General features: G+C 37.8%; 1 long non-coding RNA gene across 1 annotated transcript; it reads left to right on the top strand.

Annotated features, from left to right (window-relative positions):
* The first annotated feature begins 631 nt into the window (after window positions 1-631).
* LOC124160588 lies at window positions 632-1,350 on the top strand. The gene is made up of 2 exons (XR_006865201.1): window positions 632-1,198; window positions 1,301-1,350. It is a non-coding gene; the product is annotated as an uncharacterized LOC124160588 (long non-coding RNA).
* The last annotated feature ends 10,063 nt before the right edge of the window (window positions 1,351-11,413 follow it).

Genomic DNA, 11,413 nt, shown 5'->3' with positions numbered 1-11,413 from the left:
GTGATATCCTTAGCATGGATTGCGTCTAGTATGACGACTTTAATCACGTCATTCAACATGATCGCGAATGATTATGCCTCAAGAATACCTCCAATTAAGGTTTTTATGTGTCGTAATACACAAACATCTCCTAACAGCTTTAATATCCATGATAATACGCTGTTCAATCATTGTCTTTGATGCACCGGCTTACGGATAACATTGCAATGTAAAGCAGAAATAAACAGAAAAATGAACGTAAATAAAACTAAAACTTTATCGCCATCACAAATAATAAAAACAAAATCATTTCTACCAAATTACCCGGGTTTCCGAAATGATAACTTCATCAACGAAACCTCGCTGGTCGGCCATGTTTGAGATTCTACGCGTCCCACGCGTCGAAAGTTGAACATATTTCATCTCGGGAGACGCGAAGCTAGGCGAACGTACGCGATATCACACGAAGAAATCCGAGCTTCTGATTGGCTGAAAATTTCGCTTTCGCGTCGGTTCGCCTGAAACGCGTTCATGAAAACGTACCTTAAGAGTTATGGTACTGACGAAATGCGCCTCAACATTTGTCGCTAACTTATATAAGTACACCTAACTTTTTAGTTTAGAAGTGACATTAAGTTCATATTTTTATTGAATAAATTCAAATCTTCTTCATTTTGTAGTAGTTTCAATTTAAGAGATACCTTGGGAATTTTTAAATTATGAACAAAGTCAAGTGAAGCAGTTTCTACCTCATAATTTTGGATTCTTAAAAATCAATCACGCTATAATATTATATAGGTAGCAAATTTGCAGCATCTAAAGTAATCAGCACACCTAAAAATATCACTTTCTTACTACCGTTCCTAAGAAAAAGGAAGCACAGCCTGAATGGGTGGCAATTGATATAAACTGAGCTATAGTGATGACTGTTCTACTTTTATCCTGAAGTACCTCACAATCAAGAAGGTTAAGAGACCCAAGCAGTGATAATTGTTAAGGGAAATTTCTACCTAGTGAAAGACATTATATGTCTTATGCAAGTAACAGAAAAATGCATGAAAAAATAATGGATGAAACATGACCCATTCGTAATATTTCTTTTCTCATTTTAGACCATTCTGATGAGGTTGGTGGCAACTACAGGGTATCCCTTCTACGAGGGATCCCATGATTAATTTTAAGGTGGAAAACCGTAGTTTGACCACCAACAAAAGCAATGGTAGGGTATCAATTGGTAATTTACCAATGCATTAGGTAACCTGTTAATAATCGCTTGTCTAATAGTTCTGGCCTTGTTTAATATGCCTCTTCCAAGAATTAGGGACTCTGCAAGAGCTGGGATCTCCATAATAATCAGCCTCATCTGGGAAGAGAAAACCAGCCCCTACACACATATTATGAAGTACAACACAAGAATTAACTATCAATCCTGATTTTATTGGTGTACACTCCAGCACTCAATGTCTCAGCAATCATCTGAACCTAGAGTTAAGAACTCCCAGGCACCTCTCAATAGACTTTATAATTTGCTTATGGGCTTCAGTTTAATAAGTTTCAGGGGTACTTGGCCTGCCACATAGTATTCCAGTCTGGGGCCAGTGGTGGTGTGGGTTACCTAAGCCACCTATTATTCATTACACTTGTTTTAATATATGCGGTGCTTAAGGATACAGATATGATATAAAAATTATTCTTTCTTTTAGATGCAAGGAGTTTAAAAAAATACTTTTGCATACTTTAAAAAAATCAAGGTCATTACTTCCAATATATTATTAATATCATACAATGTATGCTAAATTATGTACCAGATGATTATTTTTCCAAATTTATACCAAACAATGAACACTGATATCCACTCTCCCAAGCACCTTTCATTTCCCTATGCATGGCTGATTGATTCCATATATGTATCGACATAACTGATAATCTGGAAACATTGATGCTTGCAAATTAATGTTAAATAAAATAGGAATGACTAAGAAATGATACTCTCTTACTTTATTTCCTTTGAGCTTACCTGTAATTATTTAGTAACTATAAAGAATAACGAAATGCAACCGTAGTTCTGGAGGTGGTATCAGTTACCATCACGTTTCAAATTGTTTAAGAGCTTGTTTCACAAGCATGTTATTAATATGCTTCTGAGTGGGTTTAGATAGCATATGGGATGAGAGTAGTTACAAGAGACTTGAGCTGTGGATGTAGAATGGGTTTCATGATATAGCGAATATGAATCATTTAATTACAGGGGGTGGGGAGCTGTAATTTGGTAAAAGTTTGTATTATGAATAGAAGAGTGGCATTATCACCAAATTCTTTTCAATGCTACGTTTCTGATCCCATACTAATGGAAACAGCCTAGGTAAAGTTGATGAACATCCAGAGCAACATCTCCATTAATCGGTTACTTACATCATGCCATATTATAATGCAGGAAATTTAACGAAAGGAACTGGATCCTTTATTGTGAATGCATAAATACCTATTAACTGTGTTAGGCCTATTTGTAGGAATACCTCGACTATCACCAATTAATTTGAGAAGGACTGGCATGTAAGGTAATGATGATTTAGAAATACTCAAGAGAATAATTTACAGAGTCAAGGTCTAATCCATGATAAATTATTAAAATAAATTACAATGTTGGTTTGATTATTCTCCAACAGTATACATTTGTTGGAAAATGCTATGTGAACAGTAATGGGCTCATCACAATTTGTTCCAAAAATTCATGGGCATCTACATCAGCAGCAATTCATGCTCAATTTTATATTACTCTTCTCTGCTCATTTTCTATTGATGGGAATTATATATCTTTGGTCAATATGGGAGGAGAATTCTATGCTTCTGTAACCTCCTCAACTTCTCTGCTGACAGAGGGATGGCCAAGTCCCAAATTATTGTCACTACCAGTAGCTGCCATGCCCATAAAATTGCAGTGCACAATATATCTAGATTTAGGCAGGTATTCCATGTACAATTTTCACTAACTTATATAGGGATAGTGGTTGATGTGGTTTAGTAATATACCTTCAAATGCATTCGTACTACAAGAGCTCTTTGAGCTGGAATCATGTAGGGACATAAAATATTTATTAGCTTCCAAGCTAAATCTTTATCCAATATTTTCCCTGAAATACTTCTTATGTTAATACAAAAGGGTCATATACATTCATAAGTTCCCTCACACAAGACTGTCTCTTTCATCTCTCTCCTCCTCCTAAGTATTTATAGGGCTCTCAGACCAATAATTTTCAATCAGATTCGATCGTTACATAAATTAACGATACACATTCAAATGAAAATAGGTTAGCCTCACCTCACCTTATGAGAACATTAAAATTGTAATCTCAGAAACAATAAATGGTCTCGAAATGTTACATGGAACAATATATATCTATAGCACATCAAGAAGTAATTGGCTGTCTTATTTCATAGATTTACAATTAGTCATTTCACATAAAAGCATAAATCCCTTAGCTAGGGTTCTGAGTGGCTAGAATGTGGGAGTCAATTCCTTTATACAATCATGATACTGCAGCAGGCACAAACAGGTATCTGGCTCTCAGACAATATCCTCTCACCACTATCCACAATCAATATAAATAAGATGATTGACTTGCCTCAATTCTTTAATAGGGACCATCACACTAATGGCCATTGAATAAATACTCTCGCTCTCTCTTCCATAATAATCATAGTCATGCCATGGACTCATAGGCTTAATCGAAAGGAAACATCCTGTATGATAGATATCACAAAAACGACACTTGTCCCCAATGTATATACTAACCATTTTGAACAAAACAAATCTCTTATGCCAAGAAATACTTACAGTCATCTTTTGTCGCAAGACAGATGACACTGAAAACAGTAGTATACTCAATAATGACAGATAAGGGTGCCGGTAGCTACAGAGGACTTTTCGTCCTCAAGACATTAAAAGAACTCTTTTTCCATCGTGCAGTTGTTTTTTGAAATAGCAGAACCACTAAGCAGTAAACTAGGGAAGTTCCATGGGCGAAACATTACAGCTTCACGCAAACAAAGTCAATGAAATAGATAGACGTAATATTACGTCCATGGCAATCCTCAGAAGGATTAGCAGGACGTAATATTATGCCCTTGGCACGCAAAGTGTTAAGACTATTTATAGAAACAATATAATTAATTTGAAAGCTTACAAATGTTAAAACATTCATAGTATACATGAATAATTGATATTTAATGAAACATGATGCATTGGAACGATTAAAATGATTTTATTCGAGTAGCGGTAGCTGTGTTCTCCATGTTTTATAATCACATTTTGTTTCAAGGTGCTACATTGATTACAAAACGTCATTTTACTACCTATAATTTAAAAGAAAACCACAGAAAAAAATATGTAGAGGTTACGAGCACGGTATTCAGAAAATTAATGGAAGTGGAAGGGGTTAATAAAATTCAACGGAAAGCTGGGTGAGACTCGTCAAAAACTGCTACGGGCGTAAAGCAAGCGTTACACAGATGTTAAGCGAATTAGGACGGGAGACTCCGAGGCTGCGCGGTCGACTAACATTTCTTGAGCGATTGAGAATAGATATCTTTAACGGCGACTCAGAGAACATCTTATTAGAACCCATCATATTTCAAGGTCCGACAGAAACGGTACACTAAGGCAGTGGCGCAGCGAGGGGGATTTTGGGTGATAAACCTTCCCCCCAGAACTCAGAGAAATTTTAAAATTTTATCCATTTTACTAATACTATTACCAATATATAAGTGCAAGGAAATATCCCTCATATCCCTCAGAAAGCCGTAAAAATCACCATTTTGAACCATTTATCTTAAAAAATTTCTGAGGGAGGACACCCGCATCTCCCGTCTTCGTACCCTCAGTATTAGTTGCGCCTTAACCCCCCCCCCCCCTCCCCAGCCTTCCTAACTGCGCGCCTGCATTAAGAGAAATATTTTGCCGAACGGAATGGGAGGCATGGGAATTTGTTTTCCCCCCGAGAAATAAACGATTTTAATAAATGCTTGTCGTAATTTCGTTAGAGCATTACCTTATTATACATAAATGGCTAGTGTCCCAATAAACCCCGCCACACGCCTTTTTAAGCGGCTTGTGGGGTAGCATATAGATGCACCGTTTACGGCACGGACGTGGAGCATTTTCAGCTCTCACCTTAAGGTCATACAATTGAAACTGGTTTGTGAATAGGGAAAATATAAAAAAATACACTCCACCACACGCCTTTTTAAGCGGCTTGCAGGGTAGCATATAGATGTGGATTTATTTATTTGATAGAAGTCGAGACGTCTCATACCGTTTACGGCACGGACGTGGAGCATTTTTAGCTCTCACCCAAAGGTCATGCAATTGAAACTGGTTTTTGAATAGGGAAAATAGAAAATAACTGAATAGGGAAGTCATCATGATTGCGGTTCGTTGACTTTTAATGTTAGCCATGAGTTGGCTCATTCCGATTACCTGCGATTAATATGCTGTAAACATGAGTTTGAGATAAATATTTTCTATCAGCGCCGATATGTTAAGCAAGGTAAGCGAGGAGAGGAAATTTCAATGGGAGATATTCATGGGAGACTGAGGTAGTAAGGTTACGCAACTACGAAGCGGGGAGTTGGTTTTAAAATCCGAGTGCTTAAGTGACTAGCAGTCCATAATGTGCTAAGCAAACCAGACTCTCTTGTCCGGTAATTTCCACAAATTTCCATTCCTGGGAACGACGCGTCGCGACGCCTCGGTGACTAAAGCTCTCGACCGGAAATCGGGGAATTTGGTTTCGAATCCTAGCATAGACGAATATTTTTCTCTGTGGTATTTTCGCACAATTTGTGCATTCTGGGTTACTCGGTAAATTTATCACCGTGGTTGGTCCCGGAATACTTTAAATCGATGCGAGTAATTTGTCGCGAAAAAAGATCGAATGAGGGAATTCATGGGTCCTCTTCATATCGCAAGCTCCAAATAACTGAGAAGGATCCAGGAATCACAAAGACACCTGGCGATCTCTTGGGAGGGCTGTTGAAGGGCAATAGTGTGCAAAAGCAACCTCTCAATTCGAAGGAAAGGCTAGCTATCACCTCATGCAACCATGTAGTGTTGGAAAAAGTGGCTGTCAAATCGATTTTTAGCCGTAATTAGCTTGACTATTTAAGAAAATCGAAATTTGGTTCGAAAGATCGATAAATCGATAAAAAAGACCATTGTTTTTTTTTATAAAACAGTTTGTACCAAATATACGTTTATTTTACATTCGAAAAACTCGAAAAGTACCCATTTGATATGTAGAAAAACACTAATAAATCTACTTAGGATTGAATTATTAATGGTAAAAAGAACTTCGACTACGCTCATTGCCTTTAGGGTAAAACCTCCGCGGTTGGTAGATTCTGCTCAGCTATTTCCTTTCAAAGAATCATTTTAAGCCCTGGAAATGTAAATATGTGACACCTAAACATTTATCTCTAACTGGGCGATTCTACCAGAAAGTGTCAATTTGAAGATGCTGATTTCACTAAAACTAAAACTGAGTAATTTTTCACCAAAATTTTTTTGATGTCAGATATGCAATGATAAAGACACACACAAAAGGAAAAAACAGCAAGTGTCACAGAACTACCAAAATTTAATTTTTTTACAGCGTGGGAATGAAATGTCTTAACAGGGGAATGAGAACTCGGTCAATGATGACACATTTTGCCATTATTAAGTCATTTCTTAACAAATTCTTTACTTCCCTTATCATCTTAATGCCCTGTGTTAATACCTTTATACCGTCTTATTACCCTGTGTTATTCTCATTCCCCTGTCACGTTTTTGGCAGGGGAATGAAAGCCAGGGGAATGAGAAATTTCTAGGTTAACTTAAATTTAGACAAACTGGAAACAGATAGAACCCTGTAACATATGACAATAAACAGATGTATATCAATGCAATAAATACATATCAGAGCAAATAAACAACTGTGCACAATTATCTGGTTGTTGTTGATAGGGGAATGAGACAGAATAAAAACAATCACAGCATTTATTCGACAAACATGAATACCAAAATTTTGATACTTGTCAAAATGGCCACTTGTGGAGTTACAGTTTCTGAGCACAAGCCATACAACAGTAATTCCCTCCCAAACACTACTAAATGAAGATTCTTCTTCTTCGAGCGGGAAATTCAAATTTGAACAGGGGAATGATATTTCCCAGAGGGACATTGCAAATATTTTTTTTAAATAACTAAATATGTAAAAAACACATAGGGAATATGAAATTAGTAATATTTATAAGTTATAAATCATAAATAAAATATGCTACAAATATAAAAAGGCTACACATTTTCTTTTTTGGACTTAAATCTGATTATATGATATAGGGACATGGCAGGGGAATGAGAATCAATGTACATATATGTATTTTAACAAATCAGTATATGATAAAATTAAGTAATAACTACATAAAAGTGTTAAAAAATATACCTTAAAAATAAATTTAAAAAATTTTGTTTAACTTAAGCAATTTCATTACAGATCTAGAGGGACTTGAAATTGACACTTTCTGGTAGAATCGCCAAACTTCTTTTGACCCGAAAAAATGGCGGGATATTCTCAGTATGTCGAATTCCGTGAAAATATTACCATTTTTCTATCCGTGCTTGACGAGAGATTTTAGCCACTGTTGAAAACTGAAGAAATGTGTGTGAAAGTTCATTTTAAGGGTAAAGCATTGCAACGAATGCACAAAATATAGAAAATAATTCTCTGGAAATTCTTAATCAGTTACAAACTAAATTTTTTAAAATTATAGCAAGTTATATTTTCGTTATCAAAACATTACTTAAACATCTGGAGAAGACTAAAATATCACCGTAATATATATTTTTTTTCGGAATATATCAAAGATAATTTCTTACTGAATACGCTGTGTTGTTTTACATTTGTTGCCATTTTGGTCGTCAAGGTTTTCAGCAAAGGGTCAATCGAAAAGTATCGCTTTTGAATGTGATGCTCGCTGTTGCATATATAGAATTGGTCTCAATTTTAAAATATTGAGGAACAAATCTAATTTAGCCCTATATCATCGCCAAGTTACATTAAAATCATAGTTGTAACAAATATTTATATTTTTACGGCCTTTTAATAAACTTTGGCCATGAGTTGACTCATTCCGATTGCCTGCGATGAATATCCTATAAACATGAGTGGGGATGAAATACTTTCTATCAGAGTCGAAAAATTGAGCATTCTTAAAGGTTAGGAGGTGAGGAAATCGCTATGGCAGGTATTCAAGGTACACTGAGGGTGTAGATGGCGAAAGTACTAATCGGGGAGCCAGTTTAAAAATCCATTTTCAAGGGGACAGTTAGGAAAGAAGAGAAAAGGATTCATAAATGGAATGCAATTGAGTATATATTACTTGAAATTAAAGAGAGAGATTCATTATGGGGAGGAGAACATGGGAAAGGCTATATTGATTCTAAAAAAATTCCAAGTTAACCTGTCTTAACCGGTACATTAATAAAACAAATAATAATTACTTTCAAAGATTCTACTTTTCAAAGCACTCAAGTAGGAATAGAGTAACCTCTGAAATGTAATTGACACTCTATCGTTACTATTTTCCTATGAATTACTGAAACCGCACGATTCTTATATGATAACTCTATTTGGGAAACCTTTCCCCATATAAGTAGGAGTAATCGCCTTTTTTCATTAGTGGAACAATTCTTTCGGCCAGGTAGTGTGTTTTCTTTCAAGGAATTTCGTATTCAAATGCAAGTACAGTGAAAACTCTGTTCTGTGGCACCTCTGATCAATGGGCATTATTCAATTCCCCGGAAGAAGAATATGCATTTATGGAAGGATAGAAGCATGGGTGTACCCAGCGAGGGGCAGGAGGGGGCAGCTGCCCTCCCCCCTAGCAGCAGAAATCGCAAATGAATTCAAGGAAAATAATATTTCCTAGAAAAAAAGATCGGTAGATCGGGAAGGATCCGACCTCTCAGGCGGTATTTCATCCTCGGGGTCACGTGCAGGAGGGGGGAGAGACTTGCATATTAGCGCACAAACAGCGAGGGAGAAAACCAGTTGTCTTGCAACCTCAGTCGCCTGCGCTTCTTTGACCTCTGTTGACACCGGGAGATAAATTGGGGATAGCATGAAGTTTAAGATGGTGACTATTAACTCAGTACTCATACTGGTCGACCTACTCTTCGGTAATGCTGTAGAGGCGCAGGAATTACGTAAGCATGACGTGATTGTGAAGCTGGATTACAGCGGTGTTCGTGGGATAGCTCCCTCACGAGCTGAACAGGACGCTATCTGGAAACCTCCTGTGAACTTTTCCTCGCCAGGGGCCGGTTTGCTGTGCACCAAAGCTTCATTTCCTGACCAGGACGCTTTCTGTACCTTCATTGACTACTTCCCAGAAACCACGTGGAGTAGCATCTTCGTGAATACGACACATGACTCCACCAAAGACGCCGAGTGCGTCTCGCAATTCGACCGTGTCGAGACCGAAGGTGTTAGCTACGAAGCCGCAGACAATACGTTCATCTTGTCACACAACTCCACGTTGTGCTACTCCACTAAGGGGAAAAGGTTCGGAAACATCCATCTCAACTTGGTGAGAAGCAAGGTGGAGTCAGGAGAGGCTGAGTTACTTCCGGAATTCGACGGGATACGCTTCGCACTGAAAGACGTGAATTACGCCATGTTTGTCGGGAATCATGGGATCGGTCGGGATCGCCACGTGAGGTTTGGCGGAGACAGGGAAGGGATCAGAGTTGGCGAAAGCGCGTTGTACTTTCCGAGAGTTGAAGGGTTTATTGTACCATTCAGCTTTGTTGAGGGCAGGAACTTCTTGAAGGATAGCACTAACTGCGCTCGTGACTCCAGGAGAAGATGCCGACCGCAGATGTGAACGCGCTCCTAGTGTGACCTATGATTGCTGATTTTTAAGTGTTTGAATTGTGAATCGGCTCATTTTACATCTGTGGTATTTGTCCCTGGGCAACTGAAGACGCGAAGCTTTAAAAAAAAGGGTACCGGCAATTACAAATTGAAACCTAGGAAGTGAACGAGTGCCGGCCTCGGTGTCGGTGAGGTAAAGTCATCGCTCACCAAACCTAAGGTCGAGGGTTCGACTCCCACTTGGGTAAGTGATCCCTACCGGGGCACGGGTGTTTGTTTTGTGCATTCTTAGTGTTGGAAACAGCATTTTAGAAGAACTTAATGTAGTCTTTACGGGAAGGTTGGAAACAAATAAAGTAGAATCTTTGAAGCTTTATATTATTTGTTTTATTAATGTACCGGTTAAGATAAGTTAACATGGAAAATTTTTTTTACGATCAATATAACCTTCCCCATGTTCCCCTTCCCATAATGAACCTCCCTCTTTAATTTCAAGTAAGATACACTCAATTACATTCCATTTATGAATCCTATTCTCTTCCTTCCTAACTGTCCCCATGAAAACGGATTTTTAAACTGGTTCCCCCTTTAGTACTTTCGCCATCTACACCCTCGGTGTCCCATGAATATCTGCCATAGCGATTTCCTCTCCGCTTAACATTTAACAATGCTTAACATTTCGCCGCTGATAGAAAGTATTTACTCCCCACTCATATTTATGGGATATTCATCGCAGGCAATCGGAATGAGTCAACTCATGGCCGAAGTTTATTTTTTAGTATTAACCGGTTCCATTCGCATTCACTTCGTGTACGGTGAGGAGAACGTCTATGGAGAAAATTTATGGTTTGTGGAAACCGAAGGATAACCTCGTCTTGAAATAAAAATAATGCTAAGGATCTCTTCCTGATATACATTCTTCTCTCCTCATCATTTCCACAATCATGTATGGCCTAGTATGCGTTTTATCATACATCAAATCATAACTTAAGCCTCGTGAGACCATTTGGCAAGAGCAATGAATTAAACCAGGTTTTCGTCTTGGATACGCACATGTGGAACCATAAAACATTATCATGTTCCACTTTCATTAATTTTACGGCAGGAATAACCTAATAAATGTTTATCGAGATACATGAAAGTCACGCTAAATATATCTATGCAATGCTTGTTTTTGTTAACTAACATAAATTGCTGCAGAAACTAGAAACTTGGACATTTGGTAGTTCTTTGCGAATTCTTGAAAGTTTATGACTACGTAGATTTCCGCGGTGTTCAGGTTCCAATTTCTCCATATTTCCGGTGCAACCGCGTCGGTTTGTTGGTGATGCTGTTGTCATCACCAACAAACCGACGCGGTTGCACCGGAAATATGGAGAAATTGGATCTTGAAAGTTTAGTTAAACATAAAATGCTTGATGACAAGCTTTCCCCGTAACGCTGGCTCCAACTATAATAGTCTTAACTTAAAGTCAGTATTCTTCGGCAAAAAGTAAAATTCGTTTGCAGAGCGACGAGAG

This window comes from Ischnura elegans, chromosome 6 (assembly GCF_921293095.1).
Source record: "Ischnura elegans chromosome 6, ioIscEleg1.1, whole genome shotgun sequence".
Classification (NCBI taxonomy): Eukaryota; Metazoa; Arthropoda; class Insecta; order Odonata; family Coenagrionidae; genus Ischnura; species Ischnura elegans.
Note: the sequence above shows the minus strand (reverse complement) of the source record. Positions and strands in the feature narration are given on the sequence as shown.